Source organism: Nothoprocta perdicaria, unplaced genomic scaffold (assembly GCF_003342845.1).
Source record: "Nothoprocta perdicaria isolate Ctin4 unplaced genomic scaffold, notPer1 scaffold_60, whole genome shotgun sequence".
Classification (NCBI taxonomy): domain Eukaryota; kingdom Metazoa; phylum Chordata; class Aves; order Tinamiformes; family Tinamidae; genus Nothoprocta; species Nothoprocta perdicaria.
This window is the reverse complement of record NW_020455866.1, coordinates 2,543,017-2,554,506: the sequence shown is the minus strand read 5'-3', so window position 1 is coordinate 2,554,506 and position 11,490 is coordinate 2,543,017. Positions and strand designations below refer to the sequence as shown.

Below are 11,490 nucleotides of genomic sequence, written 5' to 3'. Positions count from 1 at the left end.
TTTTTTTTTTTTTTTTTGGTTTGACAATCATTAACATGCACTATTTCTATTGGTTTGATTTTCCTTGCATTATACAGTCGTACATACACACATCTACTATAATTTTTCTGTTGATCTTTCTGGCAGCTGAAAAACAAAACTGCCACTGGTTTGAACAGGATTCATTAATTTCATTGTTCTACTGAACAACCACAGGGGATTAAATGAAATCTTTTGAGGTCACATAACAATGGCCGTTAACATGATGCTGTAGTTTCTTATGCACAATGTGATATGGTTTAATTCAAAAAGACAGAAAACATAAAAAACAGTTATTGTCTGATAAAAATATGTAAATACTCTCTATACTGACAGTCCATTAAACTGCCTTACAGCTAACTGAAAGATGAAGCGTAGGGCTCAGGCACTGATATATGAGAAAGTTTCTTAAATTCTTGTGATCTGAACCTTGTAAAGATACTCTCAAGGTTGTAGGCTTTACACCTTACAGATCATTRTTTTACAGTTTAATGCATTTTCTTCCAGCAAAGCGGTGCATAAACAAGTGCTTCAGCAATTAAACAAATGTTGCAGGGGCATGTAATGGTACCTATACCTCATTTCTGTGAGTGTGGTTATCTATATTACTTAATTGCTCCCACAGTGAGGGACAGCATGGACTTCTGCCAGCCCTATTTAAAGGAGCTTTCCATTTTTTGTGGCCAGCATGAAAAAGAAACAACTCTGCATGGACCTCTGGAGATCATCAGCCCTGCTCCATCCCCTAGAAAGGGTAATGGGGCACATGTCCAGCCAGTCACAATGGACAGGGTGGATAAATCATCAAGTAAAAGGCAGGCTCCTCTAAGGGATGCCTATACGTGTAGGAAGGCACTGAGAAACCTTCTTTAAGTCACACAAACATCCTTTCTTCTCTGAAGACAGAAATCAGTTACAATCAGAAATGACTCCTAAGGAATATACGTAGGCAAAGAATGTACAGTAATGTGCATGGCTGGGATCCTGAATAAATCAAAATAGTGAAAAAAAAAGTGTAGTGATTTCACCAGCTTGGTTAGATAACTCAGACTGCTATATGAGCTGTTTCCTACAACAACAGCAGGGGATTTCATTAGTACAGAATTCCTTCCTGTTCTCTATCCAATCTAACACAAAATGAGTAGAAAATGATTTTTAGCAATAAACTAGATGAGGAAAAAAAAAAAGCAGTATAGAGTAATAAGCAAGAAAACGGTCAGGTACTCCTTTGTGGTCAACAGCACTGGGCAATAGGCATCTCCCTTAAGCTATATGGAGTTTAAAGAGGTATTTCATTATCAGAGAAAATGAGAGGTACATTAGTAGTTATGCAAGGAGAGTAACTCCCATTACTTGGGATAGAAACTGAATTAACATATTCTGTTGTGCCCATGGGGGCACAAGGCAAAAGCTAACACTATAACAATATGAAGCTTTTGTTAACCATGCATTTCAAAAAACTGGGAAAAATAACATTTAAACTCTGCTACAACATATGGGACTACAAGTTCTTAGATTTAAATGTTTCAGTAACAGAAGATAAAGAAGGCTTTATAAATGAGTGTCTAAATAAAAAAAGAACAATCTTAAACTTCAGCAGCAGATATTTGCAGATAATGCAAGTAGTCAGTAATGAAGGCATCTATTGTATAAACTTATATTAGTTGATACTAATCAGTAAAAAACACATCTGATTTCTTCTGTTTCAATAAGCAGACAGCAACATCTTATGTAATGGCTTCTTCCTTTCTTGCTGCATTCTAAGTAATATGACAGCATCTTTATTTGGCTTCTGAGAAAGCAGATAGAAACCTCCAACAAAAAATAAATAAATAAAGTAAAACCACACACACACTCACAGAAAAAAAAGATACTTTCAGGCTTTCTTCCCTAGAGTACTATATTATTCTTGTGAGAAATAGGATGAAGGATTATTTTAATTTTCGCAAGATCAAGATGACCATACAATTACAGCCACAGTTCCCCACCTAAACAGAAACTAGACTGATGAAAAATTTTAAAAATATACAAATACACACAGACATTGAAAGGGGAGGGAAAGGGGACAGCATGACACCTAATTTGATCTATGTATTAATAAAAAATAAAAGAGGAATAACTGTAAGCTACTTTCTTCCCAAGTTTTGTGTTCTATTCTATGGACAACACAACTCATTTCATTGTCTCAAATGGGTCAGAGCAGATCTGGCCTGAATGTCTCAGTGAAGCCAAGGGCCTGCTGTGCTGTATATGAAACATAAAACATCCTTTCATTATACCAATCAATTTTTATTATTGGAAAAAATATATCAGTTCAGTTTCAAAAGGCATTTAGTGAGTCAGATTTTTCTGAAGCCTTTATCAAAGAAAGGATAGCCTTTTCTTTTTCTTTTCAGCAAATCAAAATGAATAGTCATTACAATTTTGTAGTAGTTTTAAAGGAAAACTGATAYAAAAGATTTAAACAAAGCCTTCACATACAAATTTAAATAATAAAAAATCTACTTCTCTATTGTAAAAATGGGCTAATCTAATTTAAGAAATATGAGCTCAGCACAGAGAAATATTCTTGTGGGTAATAGGATGTTAAGCTTTCCAAGTGCACTGTTGTATCAAGTCTTTTGGCAAAATCTCTATGCATAAACAGTTAATTCTAAGCATTGTTTTGTGGCAGCAAAATGAAAATTTTTGGTCACTGTTCCCAGTAACAACAAAGATCAGTCAATAATAAACAGCAAGTTTCTCTTTTCATTGCTGATAATTTAGAGACTGAGGGAAGGAGAGAAAAGGATTAGAGCCAAGGTTTATAGACCTCTCTATTAGATCTTTCTATCACCCTGCCATTTAACAATGGAAAAAGAGGTAGCTACACTTTGAGATCTGCAGAGGGCCAACCTAGGCAGCACATAACTGGTATACTGATGGTATACACAGGAAGTTCCATCTCTATATGAGGAAGAACTTCTTCATTGTGAAGGGGACAGAGCCCTGGCACAGGCTGCCCAGGGAGGTTGTGGAGTCTCCTTCTCTGGAGGTCTTCYAAACCTGCCTGGATGCTGCCCTGTGCCCCGTGCTCTGGGTGTCCCTACTGGAGCAGGTGGGTTTGGACTCGATGGTCCCTTCCAACCTTACGCATTCTGTGATTCTGTGATACTCAAGCTCAGCTGAGTCTCTAATGTGTAATGAAGCCTTGTCCCTAGATGCCCAGCAAGTGATGACCAGGCAGGTAAAGTCCATGAGAAAAATGTCCTGTCCTACAGTGTGCTGTTAGACACAGCACAGTACTGCAGCATTAGGGCTATCTACAAATCACTAGGCACAATAAGGCACTACTCCCAGCAGAAATTATCAACAGCGCTTATGTATGGTATTATGCTGAGAAGAAAATACTACTTAAAATCTATTAAAGTGTTTTAATTCACTTTGCTTAACCATGCACTCCACTGCTGAAAGTTACTTTGCTAACATTTTTCATTAGCTTTAATTAAGCTTCCATGTACTAAACCAATTCTTAACATAAAGCTAGTGCAAGAGTGTCAAACACAATCCTGAGATAGCCAGAAAAAAAAAGATCAGTTAAGATGATTTGGTATATAATATAGTTAACTGTCCATGTTGTATTCAGCTACTACTTTTACCTAAAAGCCAGAAACATTTGCAAGGGGATTAGAGTTACCTTGTCATTTGTAAGAATTTTCTTTTCCACCTGACAAAGGTTTCTGAAGTGATATGGTTATGATGTATGAAGCAATATTTGGGAGAGTACTATTTTAAATTAGTATTATATATAATTTATATAAAGAGACTTTTATATATAAATGTTTTAGAGAAACAGCTCAAGCATCTCTAGAAGGAGATACACTCCGAACACTTGGCAACTCTTTAATCAGGGAGCATGTGGAAAACTCTCCATTCCTAGACATATTGTTTCCTGCAGAAGAAGGTATTTTATGATCTGTTATCAGGAAGCAGAGGGACTAATGGTCCTTTTGACATGGAAGKCCATGAATTTCTGAAGAAATCTTAAAATGTGAAAGAAGAACATGCTAATTTTTCTTTTCTTGCAGAGAAATATTGTGCTAGCCATGAAATACGCAAACCTTTCTTCACCAGGAGCAGGGTTTATAATCCTCAGAAGAGAGGTAATACTGGTAAACAAGAATTGCATGTACTGCATGAGGTGAAATCTGGCTGAAGAGACAAAGCTCAGAAGAATGCAGGTTGACAGAAAAGAGTTAAAGGGAAAATAATAGGATTTGATGAGGATGCATGGCAGAAGGGAAACTTAAACAGACAGAAACCCCTGTAGACCAGGTAAAGTTAGTATCATCCAGCTAATCTAGTTACTCTGTTCCAGGCACATAGAATAGTGACTGTGGGGCCCAAAAGATAAAATGAAAATGATGGGGAATAGGAAAGAACACTTGTATGTCTAGAATATTATGTATAAATAGAACCACATGCAGAGAAAAAAAAATCTACTGTTACGCAGACTCACATGTGACCCACAATACAGGTGATCAAGTTTCTTACTCTGGACTACTGTAGTTATCCTGTAAAACAGAGAGATCCGATATCACTTGCATGTTTCTCAAAAGAGCTAGTCAGTGAATAGGTAGGGATTTGAATAATTTACAACAGACTGTCATTAATCCTACCACTGCAGGACCTTAACAAAGTACAGATTAATGAGAGGTCGTAAAGCTTCAATGTGGCACTGCTAGTACAAGCAATCACTCTGCAGCTGAACTATCGCATTTCCTCACCGAGGAGTGAGCTCTTCAGTGAAAACAACAAATTTAAGTGCCTGTATATGAAAAGAAGCATTTTAGCAACAGAGATAGTGAGTTAGCATTTGGCTACAGTCATTTAGATTGATTATGTCTGGAACACTCATSTTCCACTGAAAGAAGGTCAAGATGCAAAAAAAAAAAAAAAAAAAAAATCATCTGACATTACTTTTGTCAAGGATTTCCACCCTTTCCAGGAGTTTATATCTCCATCCCACAGGATAAAAACACAAAGCATAACCCGTGCTGTTCTAAAATATCTAGTGTCAAATGTTGAGTTTCTAAAAAGTCYAGAAATGGCCATCTGTAATGTTACTACTTCCAGCTACTCTCCCTTCATCCAAGATAATTGGCCTGGCAGAAAACACTGCACCAGTGTGGGATTTTAGTATAAAAAAAGTAGGTTTGTACAAATATACTCCAGCTGAACCGGGGTTACTGCCAGTTTGCTGGGAGTAACTGGCTGCTTACTAACACTGACTTCATCACTGCATATTTGCAATTGAAATCATGCAGACAGTTCATGCAGTGTGCGCTGCCTGGCAAGAAAATAGGTGGTTTGAATGGATTTAATTAATGTTAACAACTCTCAATCCATTAAAAAAAAACAAGTTCAACTGACTACGTAACTGTACCATCTCACTGAAGTCTATATAATACTATACACAGGATCATGAAATAAATAAAATGTTTTGTGAGAGCTAAAGCATTTAGTCAGCCAGTGAACCTTAGTTTCTGTTCTGACATTCTACAGTGCACACAGTTTCTGAAACTGTATATGGGCTAACTGCCCAAATGTTAGAAGGTAATCAACATTTAAAAGAGTTTGCTTTGCTGTGATGAGCTAATATTGGCTCCTGGACCACAGACACAGGTTAAAAATAGCAATGTGGAAATTACTGCTCTTCCATTTCAACTTTGTCCRGGAGGTAACACTAAGGATGATACTACATTGAGCTGGATATAGCAGACAAAGCACAGACRTGATTCATTGGCACAACAGCCTAATAGTGCTGGTCTACTCAGGCTGCAAAGCTGGAAAAGCCAGCTTTACTCTTTATATGAGGAAATTTTACTAGCTGTGCTGAAAATGTGCATCTTATAAATTAAGGAAACTAAAGCTCGTATCAGTTATATCACCACAACTTTGCAGCAAAACATTATGAATTGTACTTAGTGAAGTACACAAAATTGTAGAAAATAATGATGATTAATGATATGATGACAGGGTTAAATAAAAAGGAAACTTTAAAGCTTGTAAATGCAAAAATATTCTGTTAACTCAGAAGTGGATTAGAGTGTTCAAAGTGCTTCAGGACTCAACACCATGTAAAGGCTGATTTATACTCCAGGCATCATAATGCCTCCCTACTTCAGAATGACAAATAGCCCTGTGCCGAGATCTCAATGGCAGCCCCAGAGCACTAACAGCAAATGTCTTCCATCTTAATAGCTGAGCCTCTGCGATTCTGTTCACTTAAAATTCTGAACATTTAACACTTCTTGTTGCATCTAAATCCAGATACAAAAACCTTCAAATCAAACTATTTACCTCAAGTGAAATCCACCCTGAATAATTCATAAGCTGCAAGGAAGCTGGAAGTGAAAGAGCTGAGGAGTGCTTTAATGAAGTCTAGAGTTCCAAATATAATGGTATAAAAGCTATTATGGATCTTTTCTAACCTTGTAAGAAAGAATATCAGTCTCCATAACAATGAAAGATCCCAATGAACAGGAAAAGAAACACAGTTCAGGTGTCTTGTTGTCAGTGACTAATGCTGCTAGCAGAATCTCAGACATTGCTACAGAGAAAGGGGTGAGACTTGAAGCAACACCTGACGAAGGATCTGGAGTGTTCAAATTGATTCTTATTCTTCCTCTCTCCTGAAGGAGTATTGATCCTTAAAATAGCTATAGTGAGCTGCAATTCAATTAGAATAACGTATGAAAGTCAAGAAAACACACTGAACTCCCGATGGGGGTTGTGGTGGCGGCTRCTTAACAAGGCTACTTCTGCTCTCAAAGGCCATGCAAAATTATTTGTTACATATTACACTCAGTGATTTTACTATAAGAATGGAGATTATGTATTTCTCTTTCAGCAAATACTATAGACTTTACCAAAACGCTTAGTTGATTTTTCTGAGTATCAGTAGCAAGACAGCACCATCAAATAGCAGCTGACTTTTTAACTTATCATCTGCTTATCATTCTGTATTTTGTTAATTTGAACAATTAACAGAAAAAAAATCAAGGGGGAGAGAGGTTTAGGATTAAAAATGGATATAATAATAGCACTAATTTTTGAAAACTTAAGGAAATTAATATCTTAAAGTTCTTTTGCTTTGCTGATAATAATAAATAACATAATTTCACTCACTGTTCTTGGTTGCTGATTAACAATATCAGTCCATGGGCAATCTGATCCCTCACTTCAAACCAATTGGATAAAGTCAGTGAAATTTCTTAATGTAGTACTAGCTACCTGTGATTATCTTAAGACAATTTTCAGTGGGGAGGAGTGGGAGGAAGGAGGGATAGAGAAAAAAAAGCATTCTTAAATTAGTTTGTGAATAAAAACATATTTTTAGACAAGTCTAATGAGGTAACATATATTTTAACTGAATATGAGGAAGTCTCTTCTTATTTGAGACATTGGGTAGAATTAATGTTTCATACAGGAAATCTGTCTTTTCCCTCTAGTGAGAAAGTACAAGGTATCTGGTACAACGGTGACAAAAATGAGAAGAATTCTGGTTCTGATATGGCAAGTCTCATGTGCCACCCTCACTGTTCTTTCTTCTGGGAAACTACAATAAAATAAAATAAAATAAAATAAAATAAAATAAAATAAAATAAAATAAAATAAAATAAAATAAAATAAAATAAAATAAAATAATTGTTTGTCTTTCCTACCAGCATTCATACCATTATCTTTTTTTTTTTTTTTAATCTATTTATACTAAAGAAAATTTCAAAACTTTCATTAACTATCTACTGGAAAATATCCTTTATGATGTTTTATTTCAAAACCTGAATTATCCAAAAAAGTGCTAGAAAGTATAGAAAAAGTATATTACATATCTTTTACATAGCTAGCATGAATATTCATTACCCTTTTGTGTGCCCCAGCCCATCAACTTGGAATCAGTGTGAATAAAGCAAGGACTCAGCCTTTACCTCCTTTTTACTCCATGTTTATGGAAATGGTTTCCCAAACCACTGTCACAAACACAACCACACACACTTCTACAATTGCAGCTATTCTTCAAGCATGCCACGGAATGCTGCTGTGGAGCCTCACAGCAGTACATGAAGAACAGGAAGGACAGCACTCATTTTATGCCAGCTTTCACTGGCACAGACTATTTTAATGATCAGAAATATCAAGAAAGCACACTAAAAATCTTTTACCAGATTCAATAAAGGAAAGCAAATATCAACAACTGGAAAGGTATTAGACTACCAAATAAAATAATCTCAGAAAGAAAGACTAGTTTCAAGCAGATAACAGTGTAATCTATTTACGAAAGTGCTTCAGCATAAAGCACTGAAGAAATCCCCCTCCCCTAGCAGTACAGTATCTTATGTACCATAAAACCCTTAGGATGGAAATCTTCTATTTCTACATATAGGTGAGTATTTCAAAGTAAGATATAGTAATTTATTAGCTATATAAACTTATTTCCTTTCAATCTGATAGAATTAGTAAAGAAGAGAGATCAAGAGATTTGGGGTTCAGGGTTCACAAATCTGCTGTTATGAAATTTCCAATAGAGACACTGACATTTTATCTCTGCATTCAAATTTAATAGGCACAGGAAAATGTTCAACACTACTTCAGAAATATGAAAAGAGAATATGCAAAATGATATCACTAAATTTTACTTCTAAGCTTTTAAAAATACAACTTCATCTTGTGCATATGAAGCACAATGAAATGCACTGCTTAATATTACAGTCACTGCACATGGTATGGGTTAGAAGATTTAGGCTTGTATATATAAGAAAGCTTTGTCTCAGCAGTTCCAGTTCCAGACGATTCATCCATCTTTCCAATGCTGTATATTGGTATCTAGTGTTCAATAGGAGCTCATTGATTTTGAGATGCATTACAGTGAACTGACAATTCTTCTAATATAAAACTGTAGGTAGATTTTACCTACCTGGATTTTATTATTCACTAAAGAGCAAAATAAATCATGCACAACTCATACACTAACTTAAATTCAGTATCACTAAAATCTAAGCTTACAAATGTTGCCAATTCAATCCATTTCAGGGTTATCTGCCTCATTAATTCATTTTCTCTCAATGTATGATGTAGAAGGTTTGGCAAATTGCAAACTCTTTTGATATGATAAACTGCAAAATGGAAAGTCTTTATAATCGTAGAAACAATGCTTTCTGAAGATGCATTTTGCTTCTAAACATCACTAACATCTTATGTTTACTTAATGTGTTTGCTATAAAAATTTTATTACTAATTTGGGTAAGGAAAAATTAGATCATTGTTGTTTTATTCCTTACATGATACTATTACAAACTAGAATCTAGCCTCACAAGAAAAATTAAAAGAATAAAGAACTCAATAATAAAGCCTTTGATTTCATGGATCCTGCTGCTTAGTTATGTTTTGGAACAGAATACCAAAAAGCCCATTTACCCCATAATGATTTTTTTCCCCTTTCAAGTTTAAAGTACACCCTGATTCCTTAGAGGGTGCTACTTGGTCTTTGATATGTTCAAAACACCATAGTGAGATGAGAATTTAAAAGAGGTTTCCTAGACAGTGATCCATTGATTTTTAGAGAGTTTGGTATTTTCAAAGGCTAGATTTTCACACTGTATCCATCAGTTTTGGAGAACATGGAGTTTAATGGGCAGAGGAGAAAAAGTTAGAATGACAACCTGGAAAGATCATGTGTGTAAAGCCTCCTATGCACTTCACTAGCTTTCATATAGAACATGTTGTTTCCCAAATAAAACATTTGTATTAACTAAAATATTAGAGCAAAAACATTATAGTTGTGGTTGTGCAAAGGACAGTTGCTTGACCATTCCTATTTCTGCCATCTTGTGCCTTCCCTGATAGGCACAAGCCAAGAGCAGAACAGATTTTGAAAAAGAAAAAAAGAAAGAAAGAAAAAAAAAAAGGCTCCATATTCGCTTCCTCCCTGCACTCCATTTAACAGAATATGACCTTCTGCACATCTCTTGCCATTTCTTATCAAAAGCAGAGTTTTTCAGAGCCTTTCCTACACTACCACAGTACTTAGTACAACTACTGTTAGGTGTGGCACAGGGAAATCAAAAGCACAACAAATAATCTTTTATCTATGGTTTCAAATTATGAGTTCACAGATGTATTTAAAGAAGAGTTTTGTCTCTATTTCTCTCCTAAACTTTTTTATATAGGTTTTATTTGATTGCTTTCAAGATGCTTGTCCTCTGACTAGTGGCCTAAACATGTTAGAGCTTATTATGTCTCCAGTAAGAACACCAGGAAGTAATGAGGACAGTGGGCTCCCCAGTTTCTGTGCTACCCATAACATTCAGAAGATCTACATGAGAATATAGATGCTGTAAGTGACATTTTTTTTCTGCAGTCTGCTGTTTGCAGTCTTATTTTTGTAGAGGAAGGCTGGGGACACAACACTGAAAAATGTATGACTTGTGAAGTTTTAGGAGAATGTACCCAGGAAAATTCTTTTACAGACCCAATGGATTTGCAAAAAGAAATTCTTTCACCTGAGAAATTCATCACCTGCAGAAGATTTTTGATTTAGAGTGAGAAGTCTTGATCTACGTAGAGTTCATTCTCTTACATCCCAAAAACCCCTTCTATCCCACTGTGCACAATCATGTCTTATATTCCAAAGTCCAGCTAAAAAGACTGTCGATTGCAAAGTTCTCTATATTGTCCATTCCACATGCCCTTTTCAAAAAACATCAATCAAAAATACAAAACAAAAATCATACACTCAGATAAGCAGAAAATCTATTTAGTTTTCAAATTCTCTGAGCATCGGTTAGATCATCTTTCCCAAAATCACAAGACTACTCAGGAAAAACACTTGATTCTTGGGCTTTTTCAAGCCTTCCGCTTAAGAAAGGTGTAACTCCACAAGAAGTTAGATGTTAGGGTACACTAGCTCCTGGCCAGGTCCTGCATCTACTAAATCATAGTCAATCTGAGTTTAATCTTCCACCGTACCAGGAGGTCAGCTCTTGCAGGAATGATAAGAATATTTTAAAGGTGACAGCTAAGATTTAAGTTACAAAACAAATACAAGAAATGGCACACACACACATATACCCCTATCTTCGAACTGCAGGCTGTTTCCAGAACACTTCCTTCCCAATGGAGATTTTCCCAAAGTCTTCCACTTTTTGACTGGGAACACCAGGGCAGAAAGTGACAGAAAAAAAGAGGAAAAAAAAAAAAAAAAAGACTAGAATGGGAAATTCTGCAGCAGAGTGAGAAACATCACAGCAGGAAAGGCTCAAAGGATTGGAATAAGAACTTCTCTTGCATTTGTGGATTGCTACCCAAAAGAAAGTGATAAGCTATAAATTTTCTTACATTTCTTTTTTGTACAAACCATAGGACATATCCATATGAAAAGCACAGGATACCCCTTTTTGGTCTCATAGCTCCCAGGTGCTTCTCAAACAAACA

At 35.7% G+C, this 11,490-nt stretch overlaps 1 protein-coding gene across 5 annotated transcripts in view; it reads right to left on the bottom strand.

The window, feature by feature from the left end:
* The window catches only part of RALYL (RALY RNA binding protein like), a 350,333-nt gene that overhangs the window by 241,732 nt on the left and 97,111 nt on the right, over nt 1–11,490 (bottom strand). The window contains exon 3 of one of the 5 annotated variants that reach the window (XM_026049673.1): nt 4,517–4,571. The exons of the other annotated variants lie outside the window; for them this stretch is intronic. The gene's annotated coding sequence lies outside the window, so the exon portion shown is untranslated. The remainder of the gene's footprint in view (nt 1–4,516; nt 4,572–11,490) is intronic. 5 annotated transcript variants of the gene reach the window in all.